This window comes from Microcaecilia unicolor, chromosome 3, assembly GCF_901765095.1.
Source record: "Microcaecilia unicolor chromosome 3, aMicUni1.1, whole genome shotgun sequence".
NCBI lineage: Eukaryota > Metazoa > Chordata > Amphibia > Gymnophiona > Siphonopidae > Microcaecilia > Microcaecilia unicolor.
Window position 1 is genome coordinate 356,770,473 of NC_044033.1, and position 17,956 is coordinate 356,788,428.

Consider the following 17,956-nt stretch of genomic DNA (forward strand, 5'->3'; position numbering starts at 1 on the left):
AACATGTAACTATTAGACATAGAATATACAGTTCAAACAGCAAGCTTAATGAAATAAGTCAAAACTTCTGAACTGGCTACTAACTACTAAACAATTACTTAGGAATCTCATTGCATCCCCGCTGCTCGTTATGCTCCTCTGTCTTAAGATATTATAAGTAAGAGTCAACCATCTAGATGGAGAAACTGGATCCGCTATGAACAAAGTGAGTCAAAAAAAGTGTGGGGAGTAGCGTGAAGGAACAAGGAGACGAAATGAAAAGTAATAATACACTTTATTCTGTATTATAGATTGACTCGACACGGCATCGTGTTTTGGTAAAAGCGCCTGCCTCAGGAGTTTGAAAATAACGAAAACTAATACATATGCATAAAAATATATTTGCAAAAAAAATAAAGAATTAAAAATAAAACACATATCTACATATACTGAAATGAAAGGGTTAAATAAACAAGAAGTCACACACAGAAATATTTAAATAGCAAAATAACACCAAAATTGCACTCAAAGGTAATCATCCTATTTAGAAATACGAGTGAAAACATATGAACTAAATGTTAAACAGATTGTCAAAAGCTAATCAATATATCCTCTTAAAAGATTAATTGTAGTGGGTGCACTTGTACTTAAAAAATATGAATTGCAGGATAGGACATAGATTGAACTAGAAAGATTATTTAATCATCTTATTGAAAGATGTGGGATACAAATTTACATATATACTCAAGATAGAAAATAAATGGTTAAATAAAATGTGAACCTGTATCTTGTAGTGCCAAAATGAACAGTGGGAGTAGGCATAAAGTGAAAACTGTAAACCAGGAACAAGTCTATAATAGAACGGCAACATATGCATTGTTATAAATAGAAAATTAGCCATGTTTGAAGGTGTTAAAATGAGTAAAACCTGCCCTCTTTTTTTTTTGAAGGGGGGGGAAATATCCTTCTAAAAATGTTTTGCTGATGGTTTCAGAGAAATATAAAAGGATGAAATTGACCGGTAAACATTAAATAAAAGCATCACTTATACATTCTGAATAATGGATAGCTAATGGGAGGAGTGGGGAAAGACGCTGATGTGTCTTTGATAACAGCTATGTATCAGTATGAAATTTAGTAGAAATAGGCGATTGTGTATGTATAAAAATTGTGCCAAACGTACCTTTAAAAAGACTGATGTTGGCAGAGTAGGGTACAGCAACAACGCTGAAACTAGATGCTGGGTGAAAAAAAAGAGTGAAAAAGTGTTGAAAGGATGTTGTTCAGCAGGAATGGCAGTACACAAATGTGACAAAGTGATATGACTAATAGTGAAAATATTTTCCGTTACAAAACAATATTTCTTAGACAAACGTTTGGGGAAGTGTGTTTGCCGGATATAAATGAGTGTTTGAAAAAAGTGAGTTTGAAAAAGTGTGTTCACTGAATGCAAACTGAAAGCATGCTCACTGAACATAAACAAAAGGCCTGCTCTTTGAATATAAACAGGAAATGTGAAATGGAAGTTGAGGTAGTGCTTAGTGAATCATTAGGTGTCACATAAACTCTAAATAACAATGATAAAATAGTGCTTAGTGCCTTGGTTCCCAAACTTTCTTGGGCCAAGGCACCCTTAGTGTATCAGTAATTTTTCATGGCACCCCTAAGTCTAAAGAAATACCGTCACAAAGAGGCATATTTTCAAAGCACTTAGCCTTCCAAAGTTCCATAGGTTTCTATGGAACTTTGGAAGCTTAAGTGCATTGAAAATATGCCTCCCCGTAACAGTTCTGCTTATTAAAGTAGTTAGGTCCAAACAATTAAATTGAAAGAAAAATAATATTTTATTCTTAACTAAAAATTATTACTTACTAATGAGACGTCTGCGCCGGTTGAGCACAGCACTTCTTAAACTTGGAATCAAATTGGACACTGCAACTTAGCAGAGGATATTCATCTTTTGTTATTAATACCAACTGTTTGTTCCATGCTGTCAAATTTTTTGTTTTTACGGTTGTCTGTAGTCAGCTCAATAAGATCCATTCAAACTGTGTTAGGTGCTCCTCAAAAACACATTTAAGTTACGGGTCAAATAACGATGTGTGCTCAGATCCCATATCTTCACACATTTTTTTTCTTAAAAACCTTGCCTTCTGTGGTCAAGTTTTTATGAAGTTCACCACTTTCAACACACTTTCCATGACTAGGTTCAGTGGAGGACTGAGTTGTTTAGATGCAAGGGCTTCCCTGTGGATTATGTAGTGGGTCCAAAGTACGTCAATGGCTTTGCTTCGTATGAGTGCCTGCAATCCTCTATAACTGCCAGACATAGCGAGTCCACCAATTGTATAGACACCAACGCAGATAGCCCAGTCTAAGTTGTTTTCACTTATAAAAGTGTCAACGATCTCAAACAAGTCTTGTGCCTTTATACCAGAAGTGATACTTTTACGAAAGAGGTCTTCCGCAATTTTGTCACTACCTACAAACTGTGCGTAGCAAATCAAGTGAGTATCCATGTTACTGTCCATTGCTTCGTCAAGCTGTAATCTGAATTCCTTCCCTGGTACTTAGAAATGTGCACTAATCCAGCAAGATTTGAATTGCTTCATCATGAGGTTGTTGATTCATCAAAGCTACAGCCGGTCAAGCAAAGTCAATCTCAGTAAGTTGACCTTCTCCAGAATCTGGTCATGGCCACAGAGAACCAGAGTATTATCTTCATTTCATGGTTGTGAAATAACTAACACATATGATTACAGATAAAGATGTCTGAAACCTCTCAACTTAGAAAGGATATGCCTTTTTGTCTACTCAAAAAGACAGACATTTTAATAAATTACTAGGTTCAATACTACTTGTTTTATTTTTTCACTGGCATCTCAAGTGCTCATCATCCACTCCTCTTCCCTTCTCCTTGCCCGGCATCTGTTCCTCTCCCCCCCCCCCCCCCCCCCCCACACCTTCCCCCATTATCCATTCCTCTCTTTCCTTTCCCCCAGTCTACCTGCAAGCCGTCACCGACAGTGATTCCAGCCTGAGCCAGCCCTGCAAGCTTCCTTTGCCTACTTTTACTGCATCAGCTGTCTTCCTCAGAATCACACTTGTAAAGCTACCGATCACAGCTCGGCTGTGATTGGTTACAGAGCCTGTCTGGCTCCTAAAAGGGCAATCTTGACTGGGAAGCAAGGAGTGAGGCTCTTTGTTTCCCAATCAGGATTGTCGTTTTAGGCGCCAGACAGGCTCCATGACCAATCACAGCTGAGCTTGCCCCAGCCATGTGTAGCTCACATCGGTGCCGCTACAAACTAGGGTAGTGGGGATTATTGCTGGGGGGGGGGGGGGGGTTGTGCGCCGCTTGACATGAACTCCTGTCTGCACACTGCGGCACCCCCGAGTTCACCACGGCGCACAGTTTGGGAAATGCTGGCTTAATGGAAAAACCGTGGTCTTTGAAATGCATATGAATTACAACGTGGGGGGGAAGCAATTGTGCTGAATAGCATTAGTGCACAATCAAGAAAACAATGAATCAAAAACCTCTCAAGCAGGAGAACATTAAAGAACATTAGAGGTGCTGTGGAAACCATTAGATATAAGGTCCGAAAGATAAAGTAATAACATACCTCTAAAGTGTTCGATAATCAGCAAAGGTGATGTGCAGAGCTTCGCTATGGCAGTGTTGAAAATTGTGAACGTGAGGCAGGGTGTATTTAAAGGGAGAATGACGCCAAAAAAGGAGGAGGAGGAGTAATTGCTGGTTTGTGATATAAGTGAACATGATGATGTGTAACGGCACTTATGCATGTTTAACTGAGTTTGACAATGATGTTGGAAAAATACATCTAAAAGCTCTCATAAAAAAGTGTAACGATATTTATAGAATCTTAAATAGAATGAAGAAGGGAAAGCTGGAAACGAGACATACAAATGTTGTATATAAGAGGGTTAGTGCAAATATCCAGAAACGGTGACTAATAATGTAAAGAAGAATGATGTGTAAGTACTAGTGATGAAAATGAAGGCAAATCTTTTGTGCAATATAGTAAAACATGCATATACATTTTGTGATGCAATGAAATTAATGTAAAACACTCAGTGGGTACTCTGATAAAGAAGTATGTATAATTATAATGGTTTCTACTAAAAGTGTCTTAAAGATAAAGAAAAAAGGTATAAAGCCAATCGGTATCCCTAGAAAGCAAATGGCAACTATGAATGTGAATTAAAAAAAAAAGATTTTGATAGTTTACCTTATAAATATGGTGTAGACTATAAAATGAGGTATACTAAAAACTAAAAAAAAAAAAATACAAAAATAAAAAGATATTATAACTCAAGAAATGCTGCTTCAGGTGCCCCTCTCCTCTCTTCACAAACTGGTGGGTTCTTTTCTATATTATACTTTCAGAGCAGGATATCTGGTGCACGAGTCTTCAACTGGAACTAAACAGGGATTTTGTCCCTTTTTCTATCTCCTTCACTCCAGAGGCAAAACCTCCAAACTTATATAGTCTGGGCATTGCACAGATGACCCTGGGCCAGGGCTTAAACATCTGGGCTGAAAGAACATCCTGCAAACAGCCCTGAAACCTGAGGACTGTGAATGCAGCATCTCCAGCCAACCTGGTTAGCCAAAATCTAAGCTGAGGGTCTTCAACATGCCAGTATACAGCACTAGAACTAAGTACCCCAGTCAGCCCCTCAAACTTGCGAAGTGATAACCCAGTGGTAACTGGGCATCGCCACGTGCTGCCTGGTTACCGCCGGGTTAGTGTGGGATCCCTTATCGCCACCTCAGTGGCTGGTAGTAAAGGCTCCCCGCCAAATGGCCATGCAATAAGAGTTATCTCACCGCATGGCTAATTTTTTGGGGTGGGGCTTTTTCCGGCTGTGGGAAAAAAGAGCCCTGACACGGGAAAAATGGCCCTCGCCACTAGCAAAGGGCCCTTTTCCCCGCAGCTTAGTAAAAGGACCCCTACGTTTCTACTATATGTGTCTGATATATTGGGTATAAGCACTTTACAAATGATGGTGGTGGTGGTTTCCAGTTCACTGCTTCCTTCTTCCCAGATAACAAACCTGAACACTTCCTCCAAAATACACACATTTTCACAATTTCAAAAATATCTCTGGAGTGGTTTGCCCAGAGTCACAAGGACCTGCAGTAGGAATCAGACCTAGTCCCCCTGGTTCTCAGGTCACTACACTAGTCATTAAGGCTTTCAAATTTTAAAGCACTGGTTCTCACTTTCCATCCTCAAGCACCACAAGCAGGTCTAGTTTTCAGAATAACCATTATGGTACAAAGGAAACACTGTGTAAGGCTTTTGCCAATCCTTTGGTTTCAAGAGTAACCAAACCATAAAATTGCTCCAGTACTTGGATCAAGCATACACAAAACATGACAAATAATTGTGGACAAAACTTGAAATTTCAAGCCTGTTTGTGGCCTCCAATTTTAGGAATGCCATAAACAGAATGGACATAGGGAGGTTATTTTCAGAGCTATTTCCACAGGTTAAAAAAAATGCTTTAATTAAAGTCTGGAATTTGTTAAAAGGGTTGGATAATTTCCTAAAAGAAAAGTCCATAAACCACAGAGGAGAGATACTGGACAGGACAGTATCTTCACAATGTAATCCATAACCTGAATTGTAACAAATTGTATTTCCATTATTCATAATGTATTGTAAGCCACACTGAGCCCGCAAAAAGGTGGGAAAATGTGGGATACTAATGCAATAAATAAATAAATAAATGGTTGACACTGACAGACAGGAAATGTCAAATAAAAGACCCGGCAAAAACAGAAAAAAAAAAAAGAAAAACAGAGAAAAGAAGGAAGGAGATCCTGGGGCTAAAGCGAATAGAAAAATAAAATGCTTAAAGGTAGAAAAAAGTATTTTATTAGAATTTATTAATTGGAAATGTAGTACTAAATATTTAAAAAACAAAACAACAAATGGTCAGCTATGTTATTGCATACATGTTCCGGTTTGCTGTACTCCGTGACGTTATCTTGACATTGTTTAATAAAGACTTCATAAAAATTAAAAAAAAAAAAAAAAAAAACAGGGGAAGATGACTTAGAGACAGGGTAATCCAAGGAGGAGTGCCAAAAACTTCTGGTTGAAAAAAAAACGTGCTTTATTAATGCACACAAGTTCATAAAGCCACAATCGTGTGGTCAAAGTGCAAACATCCAATGACTACAGAACAGGTTCTCAATTAGAGGAAAGACTCGGCATGGCTGTATTTCTCCAAAAATGTTAGCGTCCTAGAAACAAATTGAAAATCCCGATGTCACACATTCATGAACTTCAATACAGTAAATGAAGGTAATTGCACTGTTTGGCGGCTGTCCCTGTACCAAGATGCACACAATATGTGGGTGATGACGATGCTGGACCCCGCCTCCGCTGTGTTGAGTCTTTGCTCTCCTATTGAGATCACTGTTTTGCAATCATTGGATGTTTGTACTTTGAAATGACAAGCTGCCTGAACCTGCCTCCACCTGGGGAAATGGATGCTGCTCCTTCCCAGGCTCTCTAGGGTTGCCAATTAAGGAAATAATTACAGAGAAATCCTTTAACCCGGAGGTAGGGGATTTCCCTGTTCAGGATTGCTCTGCCTCCTTTTTTTTTTTCCTTAAAGAGACAGAAGCAGCAAAAAGCTTTATTCTCTAAAATAGGGAAAAGGGCTGCCCAGTGCAATTTGGGTGGAATTTAAGCACTTGGGAACTGTAGAGGGAGCCCGTGGAGGACACACCCAAACAGGGTGAACAACCAAGAATGGTGGAGGGATGGGGACCCGCACCCCTTAGGCGAGATCTCTTGAAACCAAGCCAAAGTCTTGCCCAGAGGCACTAAGGAGTGCAACTGGGGTCTGCAGAGCCAAGCTTCGAGCTCAACCAGGTACAGTTCTGAGACTGTGACCTGGGAGCAGCCGTTAGGCTCAACCACGTTCTACAGCTGTGGTCAGCAAAGTGGACAGCTACGCCAGGACAGAGCACCATAGCATAACCTACCACCTGGATTGTTTTAGAGAGCACCACAAATTATAGCTAGTATGTCAGTGGTTGAATTCAGTTTTCTCTACCTCCATCTGCTGGTAGAAAGGGATAATGCCCACTGATTCAGAACAGTGTAAGTATGGAGTGTTGCCACGATTTGGGTTTCTGCCAGGTAGTTGTGATCTGGCTTGGCCACAGTTTGGAAAACAGGATACTGGGCTAGATGGACCACTAGTCTGACCCAGTATGGCTACTCTTAAGTAAACTGACACTAAGAAATGCCCCTTTCCACCACTGGGGGGATGTGTACCCATTTCCTGACTCCTAGCTGATCACTCCTACAAGCAGGTGATGCTGCTTCCAAGGGTGACCAACTGGATCCAGTGGTTTGGTCTCATTTTGTTTGTTTTGGTGATTGCTTAATGTAAAAGTAAAGCCATTTACTTCTAGCACCAAGGTCTCCATTGTTGACAAGGACCTGCACTGTCCCAGGACAACACCTCCTTTTCACACTGAATTTCAATCAAGTTTCCACAAAAAGACTCAGTGGTATGGACTCTGGCTCAGTACAGGTACTCTTAATTCTCTCTCATCTTACATTAAGTTTTTGTTTGTTCAGTTTGTTCTGTAAGTAAATGTTTGGAAGCTAAGATGATACTGGGTCTTTTTGAACTGGAATTCTCTATTTGGCTATCTGCCATAACTGCACAGCAACATGTGAAGCGAGGGCACTGATTAAGGATAAGACACTGGATCAGAATTGTGTGGGAAATTATAGACCTATGTTGTCCCTTCCTTTTTTGGTATGGATAATAGAGAAAAGTGGTATTACATTTTCTTGAACAATATAATATACTGGACCCAAATCAATTGAATTTAGAACTAATCACGACACACAGACTTTGTTAATTTCTCTTTTGGATATTGCTAGAACCAGTTTTGACAAAGGTAGGTGTTATTTTCTGGCCTCACTAGATATATCATTAGCAATTGATACTATAGATCACTCCATCATGATTGAACGACTAAAATCAATTGGCCTGAATGGTGGTGTTTTAAAGTAGTTCTCCGCTTTTCTTTCAGAAAGGTGTTTCTGTGTAATGAAAGACTTACTGTTCTACAGATTTTGACATTTCTACAGGGATCCCTCAGGGCTCTTGTCCGTCTACTGTGCTTTTTAATATCTTTCTCTTACCATTGTGTAGACGCTTGAATTGTTTAGGTTTACAACTCTGAATTTATGCTGATGGTATTCAGTTTCTAGTCCCTATTGAAAAATCGTTAGAAGATACTCTGGTGTTTCTCAGATTATGTTTGTCATCAATAAGCCAGTGGATGAAAGCTAATCACTTAAAGCTGAAATGTCGCTAAGGCATATTTAGCTGCTCTCTGGGTATTTTTATATGCTTCCTTCACATTTGGAAATGAAATTATTTTAATTAACAAAGCTCGTAATTTAGGAGTCATCTTGGATTCTTCTCTTACTCTGAAACTTTATGTGCAGAAAATGATTAAGGACGTCTTTTTTTAGATTGCGATTGTTGAGATGCTTAAAAGAGTTTTTGAATTATAGCAACTTTTGACAGCGATTCATGTTTTGTTTTGACTATTGTAAAGGTCTTTTGGCAGGATTATCAAAGAACGTGTTAGAAGTGTTGCAAATGACACAAACGCTGTGGCCAGAGTTTTTGTAGGATGTTTTCGTTACAGGTATATTTAACCTGTGTTGAAAACAACTCCACTGGCCTTCCTATTGAGCAAAGGATAAGTATAAGATAACATCTTTGCATAGATGTCCCGTATAAGAGGCTTGGGGAGCCAACCGTGACCTTTCCCAAACCCACTGCCTCCCCCATCCTGTCTTACCCTGTTTCTCTCTCTCTCCCCTTTCATCCACCACCATCTAAGCAGCACAATATCACTCCCGCTGCACCTTGCCAGGTCCGCACTAATGAACAACCAAGGCAGAGGCATGGGACCACAGCTATCTGCCTGTTGCTACTGCTTCCTGTGCTGGCCTGGAAGTTTACCTCACAGGAGGCGGGACTGGCACAGGAAGCAATAGCAGCAGGCAGACAGTGGTGGTCCCGGGCCTCTGCCTTGGCTGTTTATTAGCGCGGACCCAGCAAGGCGCAGTGGGAGGGATATTGTGCTGCATGGCAACAACGGATGAAAGGGGAGGGAGAGAGAAACGGGTAAGACTGGAAAGGTGGAAAGAGATAGAGAACATTGCAATGCTAGATGGGGGGGGGGGGGGAGGGAAGATAGACGGTACAATTCTGGATGGGGGGAGGGAAGAGATGGGGCAATGCTGGATGTGCTGCAGAGCAAGAGACAGCAGAGGAGGCAGTACTGCATGGGGGGGGGGGGAGAGGGGCAATTCTGGATGGGAGAATAGAGATGAGAATGGGCAATGCTAAATGTTCGAGGGGGGGGGGAGAAGAGAGACAGGGGAAGTGCTGCATGCCAGATGGAGAGACATAGGCAATGCTGCATGGGCTGGAAAGAGAAAGCAGAGATGGGAAATACTGCATAGGAGGGGGAGAAAAAAAGATAGGCAGTATCAATGCTGAATGGTGTGGGGAGGGGGGAAGACAGGGAAAGAGAAGGAGAGACAGAGGAAATACTTCATATGGAGGGGAGGGAAGAGAGAGCGATTGGTGCAGGTGGGAGGGGGGAGTAAAGAGAGATGGGCAATGCTGCATGCCAGGAGCAGAGACAGACAGACATGGGCAATGCTGGATGGTAGGTGCAGGGGGGGGGAGAGAAATAGAGAGGAGATACTGGATGGGGAAGAGAGGGGGAAGAGAGTGAAAAGAAAGGGGATGCTGGCTAGCAGGTGAAAGAGAGAGAGGGACAAGAGGGGATGCTGGCTTGCAGGGAGGGGGAAAAGAGAGAGACAGAAGGATGCTAGATGAGGGGGTGGGGGAGAGATAAGACAGGAGATGCTAGATGGTCGAAGGGGGAGGGACAGAGAGAGAAGATGCTGGACTGCAGGAGTACAGAGAGAACATGATGGAAAGGGGGGGGGGGGAGAGGAAAGTTAGTGAAAGACTGGAGCGTAAGGAGGAGGAGAATGGGAGGGCCAGTGAGAGAAAGAAATGGAAAGCTGTATGTAGACGCAGTAAAAAGAGGAGATTAAAGTCTGGATAACATGAATGAAATCTAATAAACAGACAGAAAAAAATGGAAGAAAGCTGAAAGGAACAGATCAGTGTTGTTTGATGTAGTGGAAAAGGTGAAGAAGACAGAAGAGAAAAAAGGAGACCCTTGGAAAGAGTTAAAAGAAGACAGGAAAGCAGTAACCAGAGACTGGGGCCAACGCAATTTAAAAAAAAAATGAAATGGCCAGATAGCAAAGGTTAAAAACAAAATCATTTTACTTTTAAATTTAGGATGAAGTAATATGGTGGCTGTGTTAGTCCACTTTAAAAAGTTAACAAACATAAATAAAAGACAAAAAGGAAAATAAGTGACACCTTTTTATTGGACTAAATACATTTTTTGAATAGCTTTCAGAGGCCAAGACCTCCTCTCTTTCAGGTCTGGACAGTATATTGCTGACTGGCCTAGTGGTGGACTTTGGTCCTGGGGAACTGAGTTCAATTCCCACTGCAGGCATAGGCAGCTCCTTGTGACTCTGGGCAAGTCACTTAACCCTCCATTGCCCCAGGTACAAATAAGTACCTGTATATAATATGTAAGCCGCATTGAGCCTGCTATGAGTGGGAAAGCACAGGGTACAAATGTAGTAAGAAATAAATGTTTGTCCAAAATTAAGAAGGATGTTTTGGCCTCTGAAAACTAGTTAAAAACTGTAATAAGTTAGTACAAAAAAAGGGTATTACCCTATTTTCTGTTTTCACTTTATTTGTAAATTTATAATGTAGCAATTGGAATATGTTCGTTTTTGAACTTACATCTGCACTTTTTATATTTGCACAGTACAGAGGAACATGCATCACCATTTCTAGTTCTCTGATGTTGCACCGTATACAGAGTGCAGCTTCTTGAGGGTTCAGTTTAATTTTTGTTTACATATTTCTATTTAGTTTATGGTTACTTGTTCTACACTTGGGGGTCGACATTGTTTGAAAAAGTCCGGGTATTCTGTTAGCACTGATTCTGTACTATCCAGCTTTCCATTAGGTGTACTGATGTTCTACTGCCTACTGTAATGCTTATGGGGCTGCCTTTCCTAGGAAGGCCCTTATTGTGTGGCCTCTGCAAGTTACTACTGTTATGGTATTGCAGAATTGATTTATAGGTCCTGAGTGATTTTGTATTACTTCACAGTATGCCTGGTACTTGATTGTGGATTCAGCTTGTGTCTCTTTCAGTTGTAGCTCAATGCAAGTTAAATTGAGGTATACTAGGTATTTTCTTGTCTCTGCGGAGCTTATAGTCTGTTTCTACACAAGGCCATGGAAGGTTAAGTGACTTGTCCATGATCTCAAGGAGTGGCAGTGGGATTTGAATCCGTCCTTACCTGGTTCTCAGACTAATACTGATAAAAACATATTCCAAACAAGTTCTCTACAATAAACTAAAGGCTGGCAGATCTGAATCCTGGTGGCTACTTTGCAACTTGCCAAAAAAACTGATAGGCGAATCATTTTATGGTTGTCATTAACCACAATTCTGTTATAGTGTTGCTGAACATCACTGCTCACATGGTGAACAGGAAGATGCTGGACTAAGGAGCTGTTTGTCTGGGAGCCAAATGTTAAAAGTACTTGCATACATTTTCAGAATACTGCAAATATTGTTCCATTTAATATGTTGTATTAATTTGATGCATTATTTTGATTTTTGTTTGGCATATAATTTCTGGAGTTTATTCAGTGTGCACATTACAATCAGTTACAGAGGTAACTGGGGAGACCGCCAATACAGCTGCACCAGAGGTACATAGTGAAGGACTCATTCCATGCTGTGTTCAAAAGTGTCCCACTGTCATTTTACTGTTGACATAGGTGTTGTCCCCCCACTCCAAGGATTTTAACCTGCTCCATTCCGTTCTACTCTGCCCCATACACTACCCTAGCCACACCCATACCCTGACCCTAGCCCTGCCCACTTTAGCCTCCCCAAACAGCTGAATCGCCGACCGCCTATGCATCTTTGGCATTTAAAGTTTTGAATAATAAAGTTTTTGTGCTCATTGCAGCAGGGCTACATTTATACCAACCAGTAAGAAATCTGAGATCAACAAATAAGGCTCTTTTAGAGGTTCCATCTTTTCAGTCTGTGCATTTAAAGGAATATCACTCAACCATATTAACAACAGTTGGCCGGCTTATTTGGAATTCTTTACCCCTCAGGTTGAGAAAGATTCAGAGTTTTGATCTCTTTAAGAAAGAGCTGAATACATTTTTGTTCATCCAAGCTTATGGTGAAGTTTGACATTTATGTATCGAGAATCAAGTCTTGCACTACCAGGGTTAGGAGAAAATGAGAATTTGAAGCTGAGGGTGAATTGCTGTAAGGACTTTGAGACTGTAGTGTTTTATGTATGTTGGTGTTATGTATTTTGTTTGATTTGTTTTATTGTGTATGTTTTATTTATAACCTGCTGAGAATTTTTTTTAAAAATGCAGAATATAAGCATTGCAGTGAAACACACAGTAGGGCAGAGGGATATTTCAAAGCTCCCCCTAAACTCTCCCACATCACCAAGCCAGTCGCTGCTTTTTTTTCTACAATCCGGACCCGATCTGGCTCTTCACTCTCCTCTGGTAGGTCTGGCTGTCTGTATCAGCACGTGCACGTTTTTATTTATTTAAGATTTTCTTATATCCCACCTATCTACAAATCTAGGCAGCATACAATAATACATACATAATAAATTCTGACAATGTACAAGAACGACATGATTAAAAAACACTGAACTTACAAATTAAACATAACTCAAAATCTGTTATATCATGAGTAATACACTTGTTGAAACAAATGGGCTTTTAACTGCAACCTCTCCTTCACCTGGTAGCCTCAGTCCCCGCGGGACCCAGGACAACCCCAGGTTTGGCACAGCACAGGAGCTCCAAAACGCCACAGGCAGCAGCAGCAACCAACCAGTGGCCGTTCAAAACCTGGGTGAGCATTTTTTTATACCCTATTTACAATTTCACTTACAAGATTAAAACCATTTTAACGGCTTCTAGCCTCTCCCACCATGCTAGATATAATGGTGACCAGCAGAAGCTTGTGAGTGAGAATGGGGTCTGCGCAAGTAAATGCTTTGAATATACTGGCCTAGTGTAGTGGCTCAAAACCAACATATGACACTGTAAATTTGGCTATATAGCTCAAGTAAATATTTTATGTGAAGAGAATCCCTCAGAAACCTATCGGACAACCAGTCCTAGGTTTAGCAACGGACAAAATATTAGCCGCTGACACGTTTCTATCATAGGGATTTTTAAACTCAATTTCGTAAATGTCTTTTTAAAGTGCTTTTGAAGTGCTAAACCTGCTTAAATCAAATTCTTTTCTTATGATTCTGATTGAAATCAATCTTTATATCGGGGAAAGCGCTCATTGGATAAAGTGCAACACTTAGCTTATAGTCCTATGGTGCCACCGTTTCACCGTGCTGTGGCTTCCTCAGGGACTCGCGTTGCAAATACTTCTTGTTCAGCTTTCCATACTTTAAATTTTCTGATCGTAAATCCTTTTTCAGAAAATTTAAAGTATGGAAAGCTGAACAAGAAGTATTTGCAACGCGAGTCCCTGAGGAAGCCACAGCACGGTGAAACGGTGGCACCGTAGGACTATAAGCTAAGTGTTGCACTTTATCCAATGAGCGCTTTCCCCGATATAAAGATTGATTTCAGTCAGAATCATAAGAAAAGAATTTGATTTAAGCACGTTTAGCACTTCAAAAGCACTTTAAAAAGACATTTACGAAATTGAAGAGTTTAAAAATCCCTATGATAGAAACGTGTCAGCGGCTAATATTTTGTCCATTGCTAAACCTAGGACTGGTTGTCCGATAGGTTTCTGAGGGATTCTCTTCACATAAAATATTTACTTGAGCTATATAGCCAAATTTACAGTGTCATATGTTGGTTTTGTATTAGTTTATAGTAATGTAGACACTGTTTATACTGCACTTTTTTTTTACTAGTGTAGTGGTTCCCAAACCGTGCACTGCAGCACCCTGGGCCTCCCCGCCACCAAAGGTAGGACTCATTACTATGGTTGTAGTGGGGGAGGGGGGCAGGGAGAACAGCTGAAAGGAAATGTTGCTTAGGAGTGTCGTGAAAAAATTACTCGACACAAAAGGCACTGTGAACCAAGAAATTTTGGGAACCTCTGACTCAGGCTGACATTTATTTAAAACAATGGTAGAAAAAAAGGAGGTACCAATACAAACGCAACCTTTGCAAAACAGCATGTCTACAAATCATGTTAGCACTGGCCAACCAACAGCCAGATTCAGCAAAAAATTATCATGATGTAGTATTAAATAATTCTCTACTTCTGCCCTTCCCCCGAAACACACTATATGGAAATCACATTTTAAATACTTTTTCTCTGTTCTCTATAAAGCCTGGCAGCAGGCAGTGGAGAAATCCTCTTACAACACCGTTACATGCGTCTACCTTCAGCTGAGGCCATTTAAAAACAAAACAAAACAAAACAAAAAAAAGAAATCCTTCTCACCATGGCTATTTTTCTCCCAATAATTCCACCCACTACCATCACCTGTATCCCTGCTAAGATATATAAAAATGAGCCTGACACCGACATACTAACCCCCAGTTCCAATTTTCTCTTTTCACTTGGCCCAAACAACTTTATAATCATCTACAGCTTCGATCTACACAAGAACAGTCTCATTAATCTGAGGGACAGAAATGTGCTCTGCTGCAGAACTCTGTATGATGAGGAGAGGATGCTGAAGATACCGAGCTAAATCGGTGCCAATCCACCCCCACACCACCCAATCTGTTTCTCTCTCTCAAAAACCATGGTATCAGCTGCACGGTTTCCAAGAATGTATCTGAACCCAGTCAGCACAGCAATTTCTGCTTAAACTGTCCCGATTTAGAAATAACGTATCAACTGCCAATAAAAGAAAAAAAAAAGAAAAGAAGCTGGCTATCTGTAACATGTTCTCCAAGAGTGGTAAAGTACCAGTGTTCACATATCGGTGAGATCCAAAAAGAGCTCAGGCTACAGAAGCGTAACCAAACTAAGAGCTTATGTTAGTGTCATTGACTGGAGCCATCTCAGTCTGTCACAAAGCTTCACGAGGAGAAGCCAATACCTGTGGGAGATGGGCGAGTTTTGGGAAGCACTGGTATCATGCTGTCCTTTAAGAGTACCTGCTGCAGGTGAGCAAAATAAATCCTAATAAATAAATTTATTTTACTTTGGCAGACGACAAAGCAGGACAGTAGTCCTTGCAAGTAACAATACTTAGCTAAAGCCTTTAAATAAAGACTCTATCTACCTCAGGAAGCAGGTGAAAACTTGGCTCTTTCACCAGGCCTTTAATGGAAGAATTAACTAACTTGTTAGTCTCACTCACACACACAAGGATTGACTCGGGCTGCACATACTGCAGCAGGACATGTTTATCCACTCCTACCCTAGCTGAGATAATATTTAACCATCTCTCTGACCTCATGTGCAACTTTCTTTAAATTAGTCACCTTATTTTCTAACTCCTCTTACTCTCTTACCTATCTATATGTTCTTTGCTTATACCCTACATTGTCGATTAAAATGTTCTGTGTTGACATTGTAAGTAGCATACTATGCCATACTTTGCATTGTTATTTGAATATTTTTTACTGCTGTAATTGTCTATTGGTTATGCTTGATTTATCCTTATTGTATACCGCCTTGAGTGAATTATTTCAAAAAGGTGGTACATAAATCCTAATAAATGAATGAAGGAATGAATGAAAGCAAAATACAGAAGACCACAATGCCAACTGGCAAAAAACATGTTTTTGGTGGCTAAAGGTGATTTTCTAAGTTATTTAGTTATTTTCATAAAAGCAATCTGGAAATAATTTTTAAAAAGGGCTGTAGGGAGAATACAGTTGTATTCTAAACCTCAGGAACTCCTCAGGACAGAATGGGTATTCTTGAATCACAGTTCCCATCCAAACATGATGTCCATGTGTGGACAGGTATCCAAGTTGAAGCCTTGCATCTCTCTTCCATGGAAGTTGAGTTCAGATGGCAACTTACTGCCACGGTTCTAAAACATGCCCTTGTACAGAGAAGCCTGTTTAGGCAGGACAAAAAAAAAATGCAATCACGCATTTAGTAGAGGTCATAATAGGGTCAAAAGAAACAAAACGTTGGGTGAATTTTGTAAGAGCTCTTTTCGATCCGGACTGTGTAAGTTATGTTTATCTTTGTGGGCATATGTCCTAGTGAAAACTGCTAGGTAAAAATCCAGTACCATCTTAGGCACTTGGGCTTATCCGCCTCTACTTTAAATGGAATGGTCCGCATCATTTCCCTTAAAAATGTATAAAGAGGAGGTCTTCTGGTATGCTTTCTGAGTGCTGGTAGAGTACATGGATCTGAAGGGAGACCTGCTGACTCCTCAGATCCATGGTCTTACCCCCAGAAACTCTGTCAAAATAATATTCTAGTGCAGCTGTCCAAGTACGTTCTCAATTAGCTTGACACACTTCATTGCGGTACTCTGTAATTCTTCCTCTTGTGCCTTTTCCCATCCTTCTCCTTTCCTTCTGATCTTCTCCCCTTCTCTTTTGTTTTTCCAGGCCTCCTCTTTTTTCCTGTCTTCTCCTTTCCTATTCCCGTGTCCTCCCCCTCCTTCCTTACCTTCCATTTCCTCTTTTCTATTGTTCTTCCCTCTATCTCTTGCCTCTCCCCTTTTCCTGTTTTTATCTCCTCCCCTGGTCCTCCTGGTTTCTCCTTTCCTTCCATCCCTCTTTCCACTGCAGGTCATGTGTTAAAATTCAGATTAACGCGCAGTACCTGCTCCTGTTTAATGCAGAAATACTTAGTATCTCCTATTTAGGAGGCAGTATGTGGGTCCATGTCTATTCCGCATTAGCCAGTTAGCTGTGCAGTAAGTGTAACACACTAGCTGGCTAACGCGTCCACACCCACTCCCTGCCCATACCACGTCCCCAAGAGACAAATTTCTAAAAAATTCAGTAAGATTCGGTTTAACACACGAAAACAGCCAAACCTACTGCAAAACCCCTGAATGCAGTAGCAAGGAATGCTTAATGTCCTTTAGTAGAAGATCTCCTATATATTGTTGAAGCATATATTCACAATACTTTGTGGACACTCCTGTGTGGATTAACTGCAGTTATTAAACGGATGTAGGCAAAAGTTATTTCTAAATGAGAGAATTTGATCAGAAAATGTGCTTTGCAAATGTTTTGACAGCACGAGCTTTATCTACATATCTTTCAAACTGAGCATGTGCACTGTTCAATTTTGGTATTACTCTCTGTCAGTGTCAGTGAGAGATTAGCACAGTATTTTCCTTAGATGCAGTCAAGTTATCATCACTAATTTTACTTTTGTGTGTTTCATATGGGGCAGCAACTTGAACCTTCGAATAGACAAATTGGGAAGGTTTGCGAGAGATGAGAGAAAGAAAGATTTTAAAAAACACGACTGGTTTGTTGGATTGCACTTACGATAACGTAAGATCGTTTTTGTGGTGCAAATTTTTTTGCTCATTTAAGGACACCCCTCTCAGTCCTTTTTATGTATCTTATATATTCTCACAGTGCAGGCCGCACTTCCAAGTGACCATCTGCAGTGGTACTCCTGTTTACTATATTTTGTGATAAAGAAGAATACATTTACAAATATCTTTTGGACACTTCAATGCAGACTAACAGTACATCTTTTAGGTGCACATATGCCAAAGGTATTTTTAAGTAAGATAATACAATCAGGAAATATGACTTTCAAATGTTTTGACAACATGGGCAATATCTATAA

The 17,956-nt window shown here is 40.4% G+C and overlaps 1 protein-coding gene across 2 annotated transcripts in view; it reads right to left on the minus strand.

The window, feature by feature from the left end:
* NHSL1 (NHS like 1) overlaps positions 1 to 17,956 on the minus strand; it is a 451,367-nt gene that overhangs the window by 56,021 nt on the left and 377,390 nt on the right. The gene's annotated exons all lie outside the window — the stretch shown is intronic.